This window comes from Triticum dicoccoides, chromosome 4B (genome assembly GCF_002162155.2).
Source record: "Triticum dicoccoides isolate Atlit2015 ecotype Zavitan chromosome 4B, WEW_v2.0, whole genome shotgun sequence".
Lineage (NCBI taxonomy): Eukaryota > Viridiplantae > Streptophyta > Magnoliopsida > Poales > Poaceae > Triticum > Triticum dicoccoides.
The window spans coordinates 191,522,698-191,532,956 of NC_041387.1; positions in this window are offsets into that span (position 1 = coordinate 191,522,698).

Consider the following 10,259-nt stretch of genomic DNA (forward strand, 5'->3'; position numbering starts at 1 on the left):
TTGTCACGTGAAGTAGATTTACTGTCTTGACTTCTTGTGGGAACTTCTTTTGTTCTCCGGTGTTCTGCTCGTGGGGTGCATCGTCATCTTCGCTTGGTGTGTTGAGCCCCTTGTGTTCGGCGTTGAGCTTGCCGGACTGCTTAAAGACCCAACAATCTCTATGGGTATGGTTTGCAGGTCTCCCCGGAGTGCTGTGGATTTGACATATTTTGTCCAAAATTTTGTTGAGGTTGGATAGCTCGTCCCTATCGTCTTTGGGGGGCGGCTTTTTCTGATTTTGCCGAGAGCTTTTGAATCCGGCGTTTACTGCCGTGCTCATCGGGCTATTGTCCTTTATCCGGCGTGGTTCTTTGTTATGGCGCGGCTTCCCGTTCCCATCTCTGGGTTCGGACGTATTCGGGTTGCTGGTGCTGCTTCTTGCCAACCAGCTATCCTCTCCTACACAGAAGCGGGTCATGAGGCTTGTTAACACGGCCATTGGTCGCGACTTTTCTTGGCCGAGGTGTCTGGCGAGCCATTCATCTCGGACGCTATGTTTGAAAGCTGCTAGGGCCTCTGCGTCCGGATAGTCGACTATCTGATTCTTTTTGATAAGGAATCTATTCCAGAGCTTCCGGGCTGACTCTCCGGGCTGCTGAGTTATATGACTCACATCATCTGCATCCGGGGCCGGACATAGGTCCCTTGAAAATTTGCCCGGAAAGCATCCTCAAGCACTTCCCAACTTCCCATGGTGTTTTCGGGGAGGCTTTTAAGCCAATACCGGGCTGGCCCTTTGAGCTTAAGGGGTAAGTATTTTATGGCGTGGAGGTCATCTCCTCTAGCCATGTGTATGTGGAGGATGTAGTCCTCAATCCAGACTCCAGGGTCTGTTGTTCCGTCGTATGCTTCTATGTTCACTGGCTTGAATTCGGCTGGGAATTCATGGTCCAACACCTCATCGGTAAAACATAGGGGGTGTGCGGCGCCCCTGTATTTAGGCGTGCCGCGATGTTCGGGTATTTTTTGCGTTGCATCACTCACTGGAGCTTGCTTTCTTGGCCTATAGATGGATCTGGTTGGGCCAGTTTTCTGATGCGAATTCTTGGACGGATCGCACGCCATATTGAGTGTGGCGTCCTTTGATGCGTGAGATTGATCGTGGGGTCGTCTATCCAACCTTGTGGCTTCCTTATTTTTTGACTGTGGGGGCTTTATGGCCTCTTCGTCAAATTCCGGTAGTAGTTTCCGCTTTGGATAGCTCTTTGTGTGGCGACTACTGCCGTACTTGTGTGTGGTATTGAGTACTTTGCCCCATCTGATCCTGAGTGCATCTTCCGCTGTCTTGAGCCTCCGCTACTGCTTTCTCAGGCTACGTGCAGTGGCGATGAGCCTTTGTGGAGGTTCTGATGTTCCAGCAATTTGTCTGGTGTGAGGTCATCCGGGCTATTATCTTTCCTGGGGATTGGTTGTTCGGATTGTCCGCCCTGTTTGGACGGATGCTCGACGGCATGTTCATCGTCCGTTGAGTCACCCTGCTATGGCTGTGTCTTTGTCGAGGTGGGGCTTGGCCTTGCGCTTACGCCGCCGCTTTGATTGTTTTTCGGGGGAGCGATCCCTGGCCGCATCCTTTTGGTCCTCGTTGTCATTTCTGTTGTATGTGTCCACCATGCATACATCGTATGATGAGGTGGCTTTCCGGCGCCCTATAGGTGCTGGTTCTTGATCGTCTCCTTTATCGGCGTCCATACCGTCGATATCTTCGGAGTCGAAGTCGAGCATGTCGGTTAGATCGTCGACAGTGGCTATCAAGTGGGTGGTGGGTGGGTTTCGAACTTCGTCGTCCGCATCCCAACCACCTCGACTGTAGTCCGGCCGGGGTTCTTTCGACAAAGAGAGAGACTTTAGCGAATTTACGATATCGCCAAAGGGCGAGTGCTGAAAGACGTCTGCGGTGATGAACTCCATGATCGGAGCCCGATCGGGTTCGATCGAAAGGGGTGCGGAATATTCAGAGTTCGGAACGGAGTCCGGCACCTTCGAGTTACCGGCCTTGCGAAGGACTTGGCTGGTATTCGGCTCTATCGCCGCAGAGATTGCGGCTCCTGGGGCGGCGTCCAACCGTCCGTCCCTAGCTAGCGCAGTCGGCTCCGAACTAATGGTCAGAGTGAACACCCGAGCGGCGCTCTGGTCGCTGTCCGGCGGCAGAGCTAGATCATGCCCATCGAGACAGTGCAGCACGCCCGGTCGTGGCCCGAATCCGTCGAAGATCAAGTCCCCGCGGATGTCAGCCGTGTAGTTTAAGCTTTCAAACCTGACCTGATGGCCAGGGGCGTAGCTTTCGATCTGCTCCAGATGGCCAAATGAGTCAGCCCGCAGTATGAAGCTGCCGAATACGAAGATCTGTCCGGGGAGAAAGGTCTCATCCCAGACCGCATCGCGATTGATGAGCGAAGAAGCCATCGGGCCTAAAGGCGACGACACAGAGGAACTCTCAATGAAAGCACCAATGTCGGTGTCAAAACCGGCAGATCTCGGGTAGGGGGTCCCGAACTATGCGTCTAGGCGGATGGTAAAAGGAGACAAGGGACACGATGTTTTTACCCAGGTCCGGGCCCTCTCGATGGAGGTAAAACCCTACTCCTGCTTGATTAATATTGATGATATGGGTAGTACAAGAGTAGATCTACCACGAGATCAGAGTGGCTAAACCCTAGAAGCTAGCCTATGGTATGATTGTTGTTCGTCCTACGGACTAAAACTCTCCGGTTTATATAGACACCGAAGAGGGCTAGGGTTACACAGAGTCGGTTACAATGGGAAGAGATCTTCATATCGTATCGCCAAGCTTGCCTTTCACGCCAAGGAAAGTCCCATCCGGACATGGGACAGAGTCTTCAATCTTGTATCTTCATAGTCCGGGAGTCCGGCCAAAGGCCTTCGTCCGGCCATTCGGACACCCGCTAATCCAGGACTCCCTCACCCGGCAAGACCCTTGCCGGGAATATTAGCAAGACCGCGGCAAGGCTTTGCCGCCCCGTCGCCGACCCAACTCAGCGCCCGGCCCACCAACTAAGCAAGTACCCACATGGCAGTACGTGGCTCCTAAGCCAACTAGTCAAGCACCTGCGTTGTGGCATGTAGATCTTCGTGAAGATTCTGCCACCGCACCAGCTCAGCAGCCTGCCAGCCTACATGGCACTGCATGCCTCGTTGGCCTGGACGTGTGTCAAAGCAAGGCGAAGCGGCAACACTCTGGATGGGCTTCGTTGCCGTCCCCGATAAACCAAGAGGACACCTAAGTAGCGCATTTAATGCGTTTTGTCCTATGATGTTAGGCGATAAGCTTGTACACTGTACACACTTTCCACCTCCTGTGTGCCGCTATGGCATACCCTTTGAACTATAAAAGGAGGCCCGAGGCGTACCGAGGAAGGATTCGGACTTTTTGGACTACGCACGCATCGTAGCTAGTTCAAGAGCTCAAGAACACTCAAATATACACCAGAGCAGGACTAGTGTATTACGCATCTTCGCGGCCCGAACCTGGGTAAAATCTCCTTGTACTAACCACTAGACCCGCTCTTTGCACAACCTCGCACCCGCCAACCATAGAAGGGATCCTCGTGATCCCATAGGTGTCGTTTCCACCGACATCTTTGGTGCACCAGGTAGGGGGCGCGGTTGTGAAAATCCGGTCTAGCAGTTAGTATAGCAGTTTCTTCATCACCATGGCTCCCAAGAAGAAGACGATCACGGCGATCGGTTCATCTAGAGCCGAACCTCCTGTACCAGCACGGGTAGGCGACAGGGCGGTCGTGGATGAGGGCCGAGGCATGGCCCACGAACACCCACGACGCTCTGGCAACCAAAGCCAAGCGAGCGATGTCATTCATGCATGAGACGACGAGCCACACACCGCTAAATCCAAAGATGGAGCCGTGCCCCCCGCACGCGGCGCGGGGCCCTCCAAGGGCAGAGTCGTGCTGCCTATGGGTAGCGATGTGACTTCCAAGACGCCTATGCCGGTGCCCGCACCGCGCTCTTCCTAGGTCCTGCACGACGAGCAGGGCCATCACGTTGGTGACCCCAGGCACCGCCGCGGGAAGAGCCCTGAGCACCACTCACGAGATGCACTAGACCAGCATGCACGCCAAGACGCTGGCAAAAATGACGCGCGATCACGAGGCCATGATAGAGCTCCTTCTAATGTGGTTAGAAGCCAGAGCGCATCACGGTCTACATAGCTTTCGCTGCCACCCACACCAGCGGAAGCGTTGGCATGCGCACAACTGCTCCTCGACTTTCCTCCTGCTCCGAAGAAGCTCGACGAATGGAGGGCCACCATCCGGAGCCTCGTCAGCATCGCCAACAAAGATGAACCGCGACCAGCGGGGCCTTCAGGCTGGCGCTCTGTCAAGCCGGCGCACGCCAGTGGTGGAAGAACCGGAGGTGCTTCGACCATGGTGCACTATCCTCCTCCGCGCTAGCTACTGTGGACGTTGGCCCGTTGGATCGACGCTTGTGATAACATTTCCACAGCGTCGTCCGACCCACGGACTCACCACGATCAGCGGCAAGTTCTTCGAGAGCGAGCCCATGAAGATGCTTGAACCACCATCGAGCGGCGGCGCAAAGCGCGCCATCAGTCAGATAGGCGGGCAGGGCCCACTATGGACCACCCAGCACCGGGAGGTTCTGGTGGCCTACCTTACAAGGTGGGTTGTCCAGCCTTTACCCGTGAGCTGCGGCAGTTCCAGTGGCCCACTCACTGCAAGTTCAAGCTTGACGTCGGCGAGAACTACAATGACAAGATTCACCCATCGGAGTTCCTTAGCATCTACACCATCGCGATTCAAGCTGCCGGAGCTCGCGATGACAAGGTGCTTGCCAATTATTTCCCATTGGCACTTAAACCCAATGTCATGTCATGGTTGATGCACTTGCCAGCGGATTCCATTTCTTCTTGGTTGGATTTGTGCCATTAGTTTGTTGGCGCCTTTACTGGAGGACACCAAGCTCATGGCCAGGCAAGCGATTTGCATGTCATCCCCCAGAAAGAAGGCGAAAACCTGCGCAAGTACATACAAAGATTCAGCCGGGTGCAGTACAACATCCCAGATGTTCATCCCGCCGCTGTCATCAGCGCATTCCATCAGAATGTGCGCAATCACAAGATGCGTGAAGAGATGGCGATGAACAAGGTCAAGGATGTGGCCGAACTTTACGTTCTTGCTGATAGATGTGCTCGAGCTGAAGAGGGGAGGAAGTACCCCGGCAAAGACGCCGGTGCAGAAACCGACTCCACAGACAAAGACGCCATCGCCCCGGCAAACAAGGGTCGATGCTGCAACAGGAAGCATAAGGGCAAGACCGTGCTTGCCGTCGAGGGATCCGACGACGCCGACGCTGCCAAAAAGGCCAAGGCTGACGACCCTGGCATGGAAGTTGCCGGGTGCGCTGCCTGCTGGGCCTTAGCGGCCGCCGACAAGCCAGAAAGCTCCGACAAGCAGTACTGCAAGATCCATCGCACCAAGGGCCATGACCTCCAGAACTGCCGGCAAATTGAGCAGCTCACAGAGAAACAGAAGGCCGAGTATGAGAGGCGAGACAAAGAGAAGGGCCAGGATGGTGCCGAGGGGTCCAACAAGAAGCGTGGAAGCCAAGCTGGTCACCGTGGCAAAGATAATCAACAAGAAGGCCCGCCCGGGGCCGCGACAAGAAGCAGGAAGACGATGATCATGATGAGGACAACGAGTCCGGCAAGCATGAGTTCCAGAAAGCTACAAAGGCCATGTGCGTCGACGGTGGCGCCTTGCTGCAGACCTCTCACTGCCAACTCAAGCAGTGGGTGCATGAGATCACTAAGGCAGAGCCATCATTCGATGCCCAGAGGCCACTGAAGTGGTCCAGTATTCCTATCATTTTTGACACCGAGGATCACCCTGATCGCACAACTGCGGTCGGGTGTTTGTCATTGTTGGTTTCACCAACAATACACAACCTCAAGGTGACAAAAGTGCAAGTCGACGGCGGGGCCGGTCTAGACATGATCTCGCCTGTTGTGAACAAAAGGCTGCAGATTTCTGATGGGGACCTCGAAGAGACGGGCTTGTTTCAAGGGGTCAATCCAGGAAGGAGTCAGCCGAAATGTAAAATCACATTGCCTATTACATTTGGAGGTGAGCTAAACTATAGAACAGAGAGGATTGTTTTTGATGTTGCCGAGATCCCCTTGACCTACAATGGGATCCTCGGCCGCCCAGCACTAGCCAAGTTTATGGCGGCATCACACTACGCCTACAACACATTGAAGATGCCTGGGCCAATGAGCATCATCACCGTCCCCTCTGACAAGAAAGACGCGCTGATCTGCGCCAACCAACTCTATCGGGAGGCGGTTGCAGCAACTGCTGCCAAGGCACTTGCTCCTGCCGCTGGAGCCCTAGGAGGGAAGAAGATCGGCAAGACCTCTTGTACCCACTACGGCAAGTGCACCTCTTCGAAATGTTGTGCTCCCGTCGAGGACGTGCTAGAGAGCTCCACCGGCAAGAGCAAGAAATCCAAAGCTGCACCACCAAAGGCCAAGAACGTGCCCCTCAAAGAGGATGGTACAGGCGGAGGTTTCGCCATAAGCTCCACCCTCGACAGCAAATAGGAAAACACGCTCATCGCCTTCCTTTGGGCGAATGTCGATGTGTTTGCATGGGAAGCATCCGACATCCCCGGCGTTCCCAGGGAGGTGATTGAGCACCACCTTGCTGTCTATCCTCATGCGTGGCCTATCAAGCAGAAGGTCAGGAAGCAAGCTTTGGAGCGACAAGAGTTCATCACAAAGGAGATCAGGAAGTTGGAAGCGGCAGGCTTGGTCAGAGGAGTACTCCACCCAATGTGGTTGGCCAATCCGGTAGTTGTGCGCAAGGCAAATGGGAAGTGGAGGCTGTGTATTGATTACACAGACATCAATAAAGCTTGTCCAAAGGATCCTTTCCCTTTGCCGCACATTGACTAGATTGTGGACTCCACTGCCGGGTGTGACTTGCTGTCATTCCTTGACGCTTACTCAAGATACCACCAGATCTTAATGACAAGAGAGGATGAAGAGAAGACTGCATTTATCACCCCATGTGGTACGTATTGTTTTATACGAATGCCTTTCGCGTTGAAAAGCGTTGGTTCAATATTTGCAAGAGCAGTCCAAATTGGTTTTGTGCCTCAGCTACATAGAAATATGGAAGCTTATATGGATGCCACAGTGGTCAAAACCAAGGACAGTATAACACTCATACGAGACTTAGAAGAAACATTTGCAAATTTGTGCAAGATCAACCTCAAGTTGAACCCTGAGAAGTGTGTCTTCGGTGTTCCGTCTGACAAGCTTCTCGGGTTCTTTGTGTCACAGCGTGGGATCGAGGCGATCCCCAACAAGATCAAAGCAATTGAGCAGATTGAGGTGCCAAGGCGAGTCAAGGATGTGCGTCGGCTTGTTGGCTGCGTTGCTGCCTTGAGCAGGTTCATCTCCAAATCTGCTGAGCGCGCCCTTCCCTTTTTTAAGATCCGGAAAAAGGCAGGCCCGATGGAATGGACCCCAGAAGCTGAGGCAGTGCTGCAGGATTTGAAGAGATACCTCTCCTCGACACCAATACTAGTTGCACCTAAACCATAAGAGCCGTTGCTGCTGTATCTAGCGGCAACGAATCAAGTGGTCAGCACAGCACTAGTGGTGCAGAGGGAGGTCGACGAAGAGGCAGTAGCAATGGCAAAGCCGACGAATGGCGAGCCAGAGCCCCCCCCTCCCGGTAGAGTCCAACACCGATGGGGCGAAAATGGCGCAAGCAAATGAAGTGGTGCAGAAGAAGAAGATGATGCAGCACCCAGTTTACTTTGTCATTTCCCTCTTGCAGGGGACCAGATCAAGGTACTCCGGCGTGCAGAAATTGCTCTTCGGCCTCCTTATGGCCTCGAGGAAGCTGCGTCATTATTTCCAAGCACATGAGATCACCGTCGTCACCCGCCTTCCTTTGCAACAGATCTTGCATAACCTAGATGCAACCGGGAGGATTGTGGAATGGGCATTGGAACTATCGAGCTTTGGTCCAAAGTTTGAGAGTACTTCAACAATTCAGAGTAGAGTCTTGACGGAGTTCATTGCGGAATGGACCTCAACGCCCGACGAAGAAATTCAAGAGACTACTCTCCCCGACAACGAAACAAGCCGCAACTAGATTATGTATTTTGATGGGACTTTCTCGCTGCAAGGTGTCGGTGCTGGTGTGCTGCTTGTCGCACCCACCGGAGAGCACCTCAAGTATGTGGTCCAAATGCATTTCCCTAGGGAGAGGTCAACAAACAACAATGCCGAGTATGAAGGGCTGCTTGCCGGTCTCAGGATCGCTGCGGGACCTCGGAATAAGGAAGCTCATCGTCAGAGGTGACTCACAGCTTGTCGTCAAGCAAGTCAACAAGGATTATCAAAGCCCGTTGATGGAGGCCTACATAGATGAAGTGAGAAAGTTGGAGGAACGTTTTAACGGTCTGCAAGCAGAGCATGTTCCTCGAGCAGAGAACAGCATTGCTAACGACTTGTCAAAACGTGTTGCCTTAAAGTTACCTGTGGAACCAGGGACCTTCGTCCTCCAACTAACTCAGCCATCCATGGAACCATTGGCATGGAAGGATAAGCGAAGGAAATTGAGCCCCGGCAAGTACTTTCCCACCGACCTCCCAGGAGCCGCCGACAAGGATGTTGCCGGAGACGCTAAGCTGGCCAAGGAGCAACAGTCTCTGGCAGGGCCTCAAGCCCTTGCCATGGAGGCGACCGCCCCCACAGCAGAAGAGATGCCTTTAGTCCTTGCCATCAAGCCTCAGGCTCCGGCATGGGCGCAACACACCGTTCAGTTCCTCCAAATAGGGGAACTCTCGGAAGAGCAGGAAGAAGCAGAGAAAGTAGCCCGTCGATCTGCCATGTACCAGTTCATGGACGACGTCTTGTACAGGAAAAGACCGAACAGTGTGAAAATGAAGTGCATTCCCCGGGAAGACGGACTGGAGCTGTTGGCAGAGATACATGGAGGCATATGTGTCTCCCACATAGGATCAAGAGCCTTTGCTGGCAAGGCATTCCGGCAACGTTTCTTCTAGCCCACTGCCCTCCAAGATGCAACTGCACTAGTAACCAAGTGTGAAGCGTGTCAGTTCCATTCAAAGAAGCTTCATCAACCAGCTTAAGCTCTCCAAACAATCCCTCTTTCCTGACCATTCTCGGTCTGGGGGCTTGACATACTGGGCCACTTTCCCCATGATGTCTGGAGCTTTGAATACTTGTACATTGCGGCCAGAAGTGGAAGTAGTGAGAAAGGTGACAGCACAATCAGACGTCAAGTTCTTCAAGGGGCTAGTCTACCGTTTTGGTGTGCCAAATAGGGTCATCACCGACAACGGCACGCAGTTCATAAGCCACACCTTCATGCAGTACATTCAAGACCTCGGTAGCAAGGCCTGTTTTGCTTCTGTTCCACATCCACGATGCAACGGCCAGGCGGAGAGGGCAAATGCTAAAGTGCTGCGGGGCCTCCGAACAAATACTTTTGGCAGGCTACACAAGTGCGGAAGATGCTGCATTGATGAGTTTCTAGCGGTTCTTTGGTCAATCAGAATGACACCAAATCGAGCCACCGGCCAGACACCCTTCTCCCTCATTTACGGGGCATAAGCAGTTCTCCCCATGGAACTCACATACAGGTCACCCTGAGTGCTTGCTTATGATGAGCTTGAGCAAGAGCAATTGCGGCAAGATGACGCAATGCTCCTTGAGGAAGATTATCTTCGGGCAGCTATGCGAGCTGTATGCTACCAGCAAGTCTTGTGCCGCTACCATAGCCGCAAGGTTCATGCCCGAAGCTTTGAGGAAGGCAACCTTGTTCTTCGGCACGTTCAGTCGGCCAAGAATTCCAACAAGTTGACGCCAAAGTGGGAAGGCCCTTATCGAGTAATACGAGTCACCAGGCCCGGCGCAGTCCACCTGGAGACCGAAGATGGTATTCTAGTGAGCAATTCCTGGAATATCAGACATCTTCGCAAGTTTTAACCATAAGGAATGGTTGCCGGGCCCCCCGGCAAACCACTTTTTCTACAAGCCAGGCATGTAACCCTTTGTTCAAAGCCAGACACAGACCCTGAGCATAAATAAATGAAGCGCTGGCGCCCTAAGTTATAGCATACATGCTAGGTTGAGTCTCTCTCTTTGTTAGGGTTGATAGTGCTTAGCGGCGACTAACCCC